Source organism: Pinus tabuliformis, chromosome X (genome assembly GCF_031772625.1).
Source record: "Pinus tabuliformis cultivar Carrire ecotype Pingquan chromosome X, CPIR1, whole genome shotgun sequence".
Classification (NCBI taxonomy): domain Eukaryota; kingdom Viridiplantae; phylum Streptophyta; class Pinopsida; order Pinales; family Pinaceae; genus Pinus; species Pinus tabuliformis.
In genome coordinates this window covers 43152650-43163787 of record NC_142308.1, presented here as the reverse complement: position 1 = coordinate 43163787, position 11138 = coordinate 43152650, and the positions used below count along the sequence as shown (strand labels likewise).

General features: G+C 43.0%; 1 pseudogene; it reads right to left on the bottom strand.

Annotated features, from left to right (window-relative positions):
• Positions 1-2521: 2521 nt before the first annotated feature.
• LOC149138240 (putative sugar phosphate/phosphate translocator At3g11320 pseudogene) overlaps positions 2522-11138 on the bottom strand; it is a 69393-nt pseudogene continuing 60776 nt past the window's right edge.

The window sequence follows — 11138 nt, the reverse complement described above, 5'->3', positions numbered from 1 at the left end:
TTATTGAACCAGTTCCTCATATTGATTTGATTTCTGCACTATCAAACATAGATCACATTTGTTTGGATTAGTTAGGGTTACACTTGCTTATTTGTCATTAAAATTCCAAAAAAATCAAAATATTACATTTACACAACATACGAAAGTGAAAGTACATTTGCATTACTGAATTTTCATGATTGAGAAATTAGGAAGCGAAGTTTAAATCTTTCATTAGTAGTTGTGAGATAAGTGTATTGATGCATTGTGTTTATTGGTGTTTGCATTTTCTTGTCTTGGTTTGCATTCGCTTGGAAATGAACTCTTTACTCTACTTTAGGTAGTTGTTCATCGAAACGAATGATGTTTTACTCATTGTAGCTGCATCCTAGGAATTGTTGAAATACATTTAGTAAGGCCTAAAAACCAAAACTTAATCCAAGATTAACTCTTAAAATCAATTGAATGAACCTAACAACGCATTGGAACTTAACACACATTATCTAGAGGTCTAGGCTAGAGACGTGCTCCACCGTCAATAAACCTAGTCACTATTGTTTTCGCTAAGGTTGGGTGATTCCTCCTTCCGTGATTCAATAGCTGCTAGTATGGACTTCTGCTCCCCATACCGTCGAGTATATATCAGGAGACCCCAGTAGGTTATCATCCTATCATCCATAAGAAGCTGAGTCTGCCGCCTTACAAACCGTGATGCATCGAACACAACATTTGGGAAGATTGACTGCCATACGGAAAGTCCTTGGTCATATCTCTTTCATTTGATCACCAAGGTGTATATGCAGTTTTGCGGTTTGTCTGGTAAACCTCTTGTCTAGTACTCCAAAGTAATCAATTTTAGTCCTTTTCGGCTCCTTAAAAGAAAAGGATCATCTGAGCACTTGTCCTTTTAGGCTCATTAAACATTAGAAGGTGACTAGAGTCATCTTTTGTCCTTTTTCTCAACTCTTTAAATATGAAAAGGTCAAGTTTTGTTCCTATGTCATAAAATTTATTTGGCCACGCTCACGTTTTCCCTGTTAATCTTGACTGTGTTTTAGTTCACATCGAGTTGTGACCCTGCTCAATTATCTCTTTTTCGAGATCTTGAGTTAAGTCATCCTGGTAGAATCACCGATCTCGTCTCTTATACCAAGCGACCACGACTCTGCATCTCCTATCACTTCTAAGGTATCAACTGTTAGTGATACCCTTCCTATCATCTGGAGTGTTCAACCCCTTGACTCTCGCCCTTCGGGAGGAGAACCTTACGATATTAATTGGAATCCTCTTTGGGAACCTTCGGAAGAGGACTTTCCTTTTACCCCCTGGTGTGTCGGTTGCAATGTCGTCTTCCGACATGGATGAGACAAGCCCCATTACTGGTGAAGAGACCTTTGTATCAAGTGGAGAAATTCCTCTTTCCATGGAGGGCTTCCCCTTTCGTGTTGCCCCTCTTGGCATGACATTGCCTTTACACTATCACGCCTTGTCTGACATCATGAGTTCCATGTCTCTAAATCAGAGATCTGTGTGGTCTTGTACTATAGCCCCGACCTCAGAACCTTTCATACCTCAGATTCACAATGTCTCGGTCACCTCTGTTCCATCGATGCCTACTGTCTGTGTGGCCTCTACAACTCCTGCGGTTAGTGCCACTGCTGCATCTTTGGTAGTTACCACTGTTACTAGGCCTTTAGTTGATCCCACTAGTGGTGGTCCGTCAGCCTCGACGTCTGGAGTCGTAAATCCCACTGGTAGTATTCCACTCTCTTCCGGTTCCATTTTGGCAGGGTGGACATATGAGCAATACATGTTTTCTCTTCAGAATCTGGATCTACATAATCCATTGCATTATTATGACCTCAAGGGACTCATATTTATCATACTGGGTCCCTCCCTCCTCAGCCTACGATTGAGGTTTCTGTTCCATTACCCGTTGCTTGGGCTTGTACTACTTACCATGGTGGTCAAGAACAACCTTCCGCATTTCAAGGACTACCCTACGAAGCGCAGCAATATGAAGGGCAGCCGCATTAAGGGCAGTCGTATCAAGGGCAACCGTATCAAGGGCAGCCATATCAAGGGTAGCCATATCAAGGACAACTTGTTGGCCCACAAGGACAACCCTTACAGGGACAACCTTCGGCCTTTACGAGTTCCTCTTTCACCTACATAAGGCAACCTTCTGGTCAACTCGGTCAGTCTCAACTTCAACCAGGCCAACCTACTGCTTAGCAAGGTCCACCCTCCGGACAAGTAGGCCAACCTTAGATCCAACAAGGCCAACCTACTGTCCAGCCAGGTCAACCCTCTGGACAAGTAGGCCAACCTTAGATTCAGCAAGGTCAACCTATTGTTCAACCAGCTCAATCCTCTAGTCAAATAGGCCAGCCTCAGCTTCAGCCATGTCAACCTATTACCCAGTAAGCTCAACCTTCTGGGCAAATAGGTCAACCTCAGTATTAACAAGGCCAACCTTCTATCCAGTGGGGTCAACCTTAGCTTCAACAAGGACATCCATCCAGTCAAATCAATCCATCTCCTAGTAAGCTAGGCGCTCAGGCACTGGTTGTTTCTCAATCCCCACCTGGTTTCCAGAATCAAGCTGGACTCTAGACCCAACTTGGTCTCCAAACTCAAGTTGGGTTTCAACCCCAACCTGTTTATCAAATGTAGCCTGGGCCTCAGGTGCAGTTTGGAGCTCAAGCAAAATATGGTCTCCAAGCACTTTAGCAACCCCAAGGGCAACCTCAGGCTACTCCATTTCAGAATTATCAGCAACCACAGGTCAATCCCTATCAAAATTTTTAGTAGCCTTATGCTACTCCTGTTGGTCAAGCTAGTAACCAATGGGTTGCTAGTGGTCAAAACTCGGGTCAACTATCCTATTATACTTATAATCCCTATGGACAGAACCCTTACAGACAAAACCCTTACGGGCAAAATCCTTCTGGCCAAAATCCATGGGGGCAATAAGGGGCTGGATGGAACCCTAATGCTGGCTCTTATCAGAAGCCTATGATGTTCTTTAATCCTCAATTACCTTTCTTGGCAACCTTGGAACTGCCTGATGTGTCCAAGCTCACAAACGATATGATCCTTCATAATCTGTATTGGCCACCAGTTTTGACCAAAATTCCTAGTGATTTTCCTAAATTTGACGGTAAATCTAGAGAGGACCCTCAAGCGCATGTCATGACTTATCACCTCTGGTGCTCATCTAACTCATGGCTTGACGATTCTATCTGCCTCCATCTTTTCCAACGGACTCTCACTGGTTCAGTTGTGAAATGGTATATTGAGCTTGCTCGTGGAACTTTCCAGGATTTCAATTTTCTTGCTATGGCATTTCTTACTCACTTTCAGTTATCGATTCGTTATGAAATAGGGACACATCTCCTTACATCTTTGAAATAGGACACAGCGACACACATCTCCGATCATATCCATGAATGGAGAAGGCGACGTCGTTTGATTAAGTTCTGGATCCCTAATCAGCTTTTGACTGACTGGTTTACTACCTCATTTGTCGGTCCGATAGCCCGCGATATTGCCATGGGAGCATGTGTCACTGAAGAGTAAGCTATTACGCGTGCTCAGTATCTCGACTTGGTTTATTCCTAGTGTGGTACATTGTATAATTATTTTCCTAATGCTCCGTGACCCAAAACTTCTAAGGCTCCGTCAACGCCATCTGTCGACGATGTCATTGGTTTCGTTACTTCATGCTCCCGAAAGTCTTCCGCGAGCCCTACGAAGCAAAAATATATTGCTCCAAATGAAAATGCTTCTCAGGCCCCATCTAATCCTGGTAAAAATTTCGAAGTCAATGCCATCCAGTCCACCGTAGAAGACAAAGCTTTGAAAGGTAAGAAAAATGGTAAAGGCAAAAATAAAGCTGATCCATGGAAGAAAGACACTCCTAAGCCCCCAGCCGATGAAGGTACCAAACATAAACCCAAGTATCCTTGTCTCATCTGTGACGAGGATCACTACACGAAAGATTGTCCCAGACGGTCTGAGGTTAGTTGTTTGCTTAAAGGCACCCATGGAACTCCTGCTGTGCTTAAGGAGCCTTTTCCCTCTCAACAAACCCAAATGGTGGTCGATCAACCTCAATCCTCTTCCACTTTTGGCTCTCAAGTTTTCATGGCTGGGACAATTCCCATTCATATCAGTACTTGATTGAAAGAATACCCTCCACCCGCCGGAAAGGAACCTGAAGTCCCTTCAAGTGCTCCTTCATCCAGTACTGGCCCTCTCCATATTGAGCAGACTAGTACGGAGTCAGTCATTTGACCTCCTACCAAAGGAGTGCTCTAGAAATCTTCTTACAACCCTAATGCTCATGCTACGCAAAACTATAACATTGTTGAGGACTTAGCCCAAGCCCCTTCGACTATGTCTACTTTGGAAGTCCTCCAGAGTTGTCCCTCCCAAGGAAATCTTTGCTATCAGCCATTGGTGGCATTGACCCGACCAATTTAGATTTAATCACTTTCGATCTTGACAATCATGTACCAGATTGCCTCATCAGATTTATTTCCTCATTCAGGTCATCATTAACTCGAAGAATATTCATCACACTATTATTGATGAGGGCACCTCCACTTGCATCATGTCTGTTGCCTGTTGGAAGGCCATCAGTTCCCCGACATTGAGTCAATCTCCTAATACCTTGGAAGCCTTCGACGGAAGAGATTCCCATCCTTTTAGTATCCTCCCGCATTTTCCCATCACTCTAGAAGGGAAGACAGTAGAGGTTGAAGTCGAAGTTGTTGATGCAAAGTTGACTTACAACCTTCTCTTAGGTCGAAGCTGGACATATGCCATGCATGATGTGGCTTCATCTCTATTCTATGTCCTTCGTTTTCCCCATTAAGGGAAAATTATCATAGTTGATAAATTGTCCTTCTTTGCCTCTTCTTCTTCAGATGGAAACATGCCATTTGTGGAGCATATCTTTGTTCCTTATGAAAGTGTGGGCGCTGGACTTTTCAAAGATCTTGCCCTTATGGGTGTCTTTTCACTCCCACCTCCTAACATCGCCCCCGTTAACATGATTTCTATCTGTTTTGATCCTTGGGTAGTCCCTCCCATCGATCAGGTGGATTCTTGGGGTGACGACATGCCGTTGAGTCCTGCTGAGCTCAACTATGTCGAAATTGTTTCCGCATCGACTTCATCTTCCAATCCTGCTCCATCAAGTAGACCCCTTGACACATATGTACAATCCCCTTGGCTTGGAGATAGAATTTCTTCGGATCCGTTAAAGGAAATCTTTCCTTTCGATGAATCGATTTTAGAGATTGTCTTTTGAGGAACCTCCTTGGTTTGATGATCACCATTGTTCCTCATTTCTCCCAATCCATGGGGCTATGACTGCCTGTCTAGAGAAGTTTGCTTCTTGTGTCCCCTCATAGCCATTTTAGACACCTATTCAAGTTCATGAAGTTTTCTCTAAAGGTAATATGGGGAGCATTACGTAAACTACGCCCATCAACATCTTTGTCAAACCAAAGATTGTTGAGAATATCCACATTGGAGTTATCTGTACTCCATAGGAGATTTAGCTTTATACCGATCTTTTTAGAGAATCTCGTGACGTTTTCACTTGGTCATATGAAGAAATTCCAGGTATTGACCCTAGTATCGTGGTACACGAGATCCCTACATACCCTTGTTCCAAGCCTGTTCGACAACGTTTACGCCCCGTGCACCTGAGAAAAGCCATGGCTATTAAGGGAGAAGTTGAAAAACTTCTCAAGGTAGGGTTTATTTACCCTATCTCATCGATTAAATGGGTCTCTAATATTGTCCCTGTGACCAAAAAGTAGGGCACTATTAGGGTTTGTGTTGATTACGTGACATCAACCATGCGTGTCTGAAGGATAATTATCCTATGCCCTTTATCGACTAGCTCATCGATGATTGTGCTGGGAGTGAGATTTACTTGTTTATGGACGGCTTTTCTGGTTACAACTAGATTAATATTTTTCTTGCCATTCAGCACAAAACTGCCTTCATCTACTCGTGGGGTACCTTCGCTTACAAGAAGTTCCCTTTCGGTCTTAAAAACGTCGGTGCTACCTTCCAACGAGCAATGTCCTACACATCTCGTGAGATTTGTCACATTGTTCAACCATATCTAGATGACCTCCCGGCTCATTCAGCTAAACGATTTGACCATCCCAGCCATCTCCACAAGATTTTTCTTCACTGTCGACATTACTGTATTCATATTAATCCACATAAGTGTCTCTTTTGCGTCGAATCCAACAGACTTCTTGGGTTTGTCGTCTCTAAAGAGGGCATTCGTTTAGATCCCCTCAACGTTGAAGCTATACTGAACCTCCCTTCTCCTGCCTCTTTGTAGCAACTACAGAGTTTGTAGGGAAAAGCTAATTTCTTACGTCGCTTTATTCCTAACTACACCGAGATTTCTAAAGGCTATACGCGGCTCCTCAAGCGTGACACTCCCTTTGTTTGGGATGCCACTGCCCAAGAGTCCTTCAAGAAACTCAAGACACTTTTCTGCTCCCTTATTGCGTCCACTTGATTATCATCGAGACTGCATTCTTTATCTTGCTGCTGCCGACAACACTATTGGCATGGTTTTGGTCCAAGACAATGACGAAAGTTTCGAGCACGTTATTTATTATCTTAGCCACAACCTCCTTGGCACTGAAAATTGAAATTCTTATGTCAAGAAGCTCACCTTGGCAGCTGTTCACGCTATCCAACGCTTCCGTCATTATATTTTGTTACACACAACGAGAGTGATTTTCGATTGCAACCCGATGACGTACATCTTGTCATTTCAATTGTTAGGGGGAAAATACTTGAAATGGATTGTTATCCTTCAGGAGTTCGATTTGGAGTTTACTACTACCAAGTCCAAGAAGTCCCTTGTCTTTGCTGAATTAATTTGCTCGTTGTCATCTGCTACCGCTCCCTCTCTGTTAGGGGATCGCGTTCCCAACGATACCCTTTTCTTGATCAGTACCCTCGATCCCTGGTATGGTGACATTATTGTCTACCTCCAGATGTCTTCCTTCCATCCTGATTTGTCTAAGGATGCTCAACAATGTATTCGTCATCATTCTCAGCCTTATCAAATTGTTGGGGACACCTTGTACCGTCTCGGTGTTGATTCAGTTCTTCGCCATTGTTTGACGTTTGAGGAAGCTGAACGAGTCTTGAATGACTGCCACTCTGGCACCTGTGGTGGTCACATGTCTGGTTATGCTACTGCCCAAAAGATCCTCCACGCTAGTTATTTTTGGCCCTCTATTTTCAAGGATTGCATTCTTGTTGTCCGTTCTTGTCACACATGCCAAATTTACCAATGGAAGATGCATGTGCCCCCATCCCCATTGCATCCTATCATTACCATTGGCCCTTTTGCTAAATGAGGCATTGATTTTATGACCTGTAATCCTCGCTCGGTCGGGGGGCATGGGTATATTATCGTTGCCGTCGATTATTTTACAAAATGGGCCGAAGCGATGCCTACATTGTCCAATCATGGTAAGACAACTGCCCAGTTCTTATTCAATCATGTGACTACTTGATTCAGTGTCCCTCAAGCTATTGTCACTGATCATGGTTCTCATTTTCATGACCAAACGATGACTGAGTTAACGACCCAGTTAGGCTTGCGTCACGATAGTTCGACGCCTTATTACCCTCAGGCCAATGGCCAAGTCGAAGACGTCAACAAGGTGTTGGTCATGATGCTTCAACGTACCATTGGAATGCACAAGTCTAATTGGAATTTTATGTTATTTTCTGCCTTATGGCCCTACCATACCTCAATGAAGGATGCCACTGGATTCACACTGTTCCAACTTGTTTATGGTCTGGAGGCTACCCTTTTGATTGAATGTGAGATACCTTCCCTCAAGATAGATGTCGAATTGCTCCCAAATACTACTACTGTAGAAGAATGATTTCTTTACTTAGAGCGGCTAGATGAGACTCATCGACTCACCTCTTTAGTCATCGAAGCACAAAAGAAGAGAGTGAAAACTCACTTCGATCAAACTATTACTCCTTGTTCTTTTATTGAGGGAGATTTAGTCTTGTTGTATGATCAAGCGAATGATATGCTGGGGGTAGGAAAATTCGAACTGATGTGGCATGGACCTTATATTGTGAAATGTGTTTTACAGAAAGGGGCCTATGAGCTAATTGACTATGAAGGAAATCCTCTAGATAAGCCCCGAAATGGGCTTTATCTGAAAAAATATTATGCATGAATTTTCGTGCATCTGCTGTGTACATATGTATGTTCTTAGTGTGTACATTTGTGGCTTGGTGTGTAGGCATTATTACCGCTTATTGTGTCTTTTTAATTCTTGTGCTGGTGTCTGGTGCACCTTATATCAGTTTCGCTGATGGTCCCTGTCGTAGTACACGGAATCTTTCCTCTGCGGCATGGGTGATCTACGATCCTCACGATGAGTTAGTAGACATTCAAGGTGTTTTTCTGGTGTGTACCACAAGCAATGTCGCTGAATATAGTGCTGTCATTGAATTATTAATCGAGGCTATTAACCTCAATATTCGTGCATTTATTGTGAATCTGGACTCTCAACTTGTTGTTCTTCAGCTTAACGAGAATTATTCCATTAGAAACCCTCAAATTTTAAGATTGTATTTGCGTGTTCGCTTATTGGAAAGAAATTTTGATTTTATCACATATCAACACATTCCTAGGAGGCTAAACACGTTAACTGATGCATTGGCAAATCATGTATTAGATAGACATTTATGCAATTTATAATCAAACAAACATTGTATGCAAGTACTCAGACACAATAATAAAACATAGATAGTTATATATATCGTGTGGTGTACTGAGGTGTTAAAAAATAATGTGCACTTCAAAAAATAATATACATGTTTAGTTACATCCGAGACATATGTCTCTCAAAATAGCGGAAAATGAAACCTAGGGGACTACTGTGGTGGGTCTACTCTCTATAACAGACCACTCACCTGAATAGTCTATAAACCCTGGGCGACACACCCATAGTGTGGCACTGATACTGTCGCTTGATCTCCTCGAACACTCTATAGTTTGGGATCCCCTCAGTCAAGCCCTCTAGGTTCTGGGCTATCTCCTCCTCTACATCACCGCCTAGGGGTGGCAGGGCAAGCTCTCTGTTTTCCTCCCTCCGCGCCGTAGGAGCAAGACCCATCGGTCTCTTAGGTCCGATGTCGCAAAAATGAACATAATTGTTAAGACATATACATTTAAAATCCAAAAACAACATAAAATAAAAATTGAATATATAAAAGGTATGGTGGTTAAACAAGCACGTTACCTCTCTCATCCCACTGCTCTTCGGGCGAGAGCAGCATGTTTGGATTGTTAGAGTTGGTCTGATCAGTCCTCCGTCAGAGATTAAAACTCTTTGTGCATTTCAATTTTAGGTGTCTCGCTCCATCCACTCAGCTGCATTTCGCTAGGGACATGCCATGATCTGACAGAGAAGGTCATGCTAGTCATTTTCCCTTATGTCTGGCCCCTGCTGGCTCAGGACTTGGTCCATAATCACTGAAGCTCATGACAATCTAGGTCTGGTCCTTTACAGGACAAAGTCATTTTTATGATTGGGTCTAGGAAATCATCAATTTGATCTTTGAAAAAATGTCCAGAACAAGCCATGCAGGCCAGAGGGAGGCCTTACACAACTAAGGTTCAGAAAGCTTCATCATCACCTGAAGAGACTTCGACTCTTCTTCAAAACTCTGTTTTGAAGAAAAGTCAAACAAGGTCAATTATGACAATTTTTTTTCAAAAAATCACCAGTTGACTTTTTCAGATACAGTCATGGTTTCCATGGTCAAATGCCCAGTCATACAGTCCCTGCAAAGAGGTGCCGAAAATTCCATCTTTTGAGCCAAAATGTCAAAGGAAAAGTGAAAATAAGTGTGTTTTAGAGTCAATGAAAAAGTGCAGAATACAAACATTAGAAAATGGGTTTTCAAGGAAGAAAAAATCAAACCCATCTCTCCCAAGCCTATATTTATTTGTTTTTTCCCAAATCAAAGCCATTGTGCTATTGCAAGCATGGGAGAGACATTGCAAAGGTAAGAGAGCGGAATTTGAAGTGTTTGAGTGAGTGAGAGTTGGTTCTTAAGGAGCGCGGTGCATACACCAAGGAGCGCGACGCACACAGAGGGTGCGGCGCACACACAGCCAACCCGCAGTGGGAAATTTGCAAGGGCGCGACGCACACCCAATGCGTGGCACACTGGGCTTGGCGCATGACGCACACAGCCAGGGGCATAAAAACATTGCAAATCATTTCAAATCTCGGTGAAGGCTAGCAAATCAAGAGGTAGGACCTGTTGACACCTCTTCTCTCTCAAATTTGTCAATTATTTGGTGTGCATAAGATGTTTAAATGGTTCCCCAAAAGCACAAGGTCGACCATGAAAAAGTCATCAAGAAAAATGATAGATGGGGTTGCAAGATTGTGATGATGCCACCAAGGTTTCACTTCACTCCATTTGGCCCCTCACCCCTCATCTTTCTCATATCCCCTTCAACATTTTTCCTAAGAAACCCACCCTAAATCCACCACTAAAACCCTCCCCCTATTCTTCCTATCAAGTCAGGGCAACTTTGGCAGTGCGTGGCGCACACACAAGGAGGCGCGACACACTCATTGTGCACGACGCATTGGGAGCCGGTTCACAGTGTCAAAATGCCACTGGCGCGGTGCACTCAGGGCGCGTGGCGCATAGATATATGAAGCCCAAAAAACAATAAATTTGCCTAAAAACTTTGGATTCTCATCAAATTTGAAAAGATAGGCAACCTACATATACTCTTGCATTAAACTTGGAAAGAGTAGGATGGTTTAGGAGTATGAATCAAATGCAAAAGTTTTGATAAAGCCAACAAAAGAAGACATAAAGAAAACATGGTCCTAGGGTTTTGCTACAATAACAGTGTTGTCAAAGTGTTCTCCTACCCTGCCCCTATCACCATTTTCCCTGCATCATTTTCCCCTTATCATCACCCTAACACCACTGTAATCATATTTATTTTTCCCCACTCCTCCTATGACTCAAAAAATCCAAACCCTACCAAAATAATTTCAAACCCTACCCCATCAATACTATACCCAAAACACTCCCAA